Below are 598 nucleotides of genomic sequence, written 5' to 3'. Positions count from 1 at the left end.
ATATTTCTCCCGGCAATCTTGATTCCAGCTTGTGTTTCTTCCAGTCCAGCGTTTCTCATGATGTACTCTGCATAGAAGTTAAATAAGCAAGGTGACAATATACAGCCTTGAAGAATTCCTTTTCCTATTTGGAACCAGTCTGTTGTTCCATGTCCAGTTCTAACTGTTGCTTCCTGACCTGCATACAAATTTCTCAAGAAGCAGATCAGGTGGTCTGGTATTCCCATCTCTTTCAGAATTTTCCACAGTTTATTGATGTTCAGTCTGAAGTCTGCAAAGCCAAATTGGTGTTATATATTCTATCAGTGACACTATGTAGGTTAAATTTTATCTTGTCAGAGTTGCAGGTACACCAGCTGAATGTGGGTAAAGAAGTTAAACTAATCAAAAGCACTTGTTTGCAGATGTAAATATTTTTTTTTTTTATTTTATTTTTAAACTTTACATAATTGTATTAGTTTTGCCAAATATCAAAATGAATCCGCCACAGGTATACATGTGTTCCCCATCCCGAACCCTCCTCCCTCCTCCCTCCCCATACCATCCCTCTGGGCCGTCCCAGTACACCAGCCCCAAGCATCCAGCGTCATGCATCGAA

General features: G+C 40.0%; 1 protein-coding gene across 1 annotated transcript in view; it reads left to right on the top strand.

Annotated features, from left to right (window-relative positions):
• LCP1 (lymphocyte cytosolic protein 1 (L-plastin)) overlaps positions 1-598 on the top strand; it is a 65,901-nt gene that overhangs the window by 42,017 nt on the left and 23,286 nt on the right. The window lies entirely within an intron of this gene.

This window comes from Bison bison, unplaced genomic scaffold (assembly GCF_000754665.1).
Source record: "Bison bison bison isolate TAMUID 2011002044 unplaced genomic scaffold, Bison_UMD1.0 scf7180017864345, whole genome shotgun sequence".
Classification (NCBI taxonomy): Eukaryota; Metazoa; Chordata; class Mammalia; order Artiodactyla; family Bovidae; genus Bison; species Bison bison.
The sequence above is the reverse complement of the archived record's forward strand: the minus strand, read 5'-3'. Positions and strand labels throughout refer to the sequence as shown.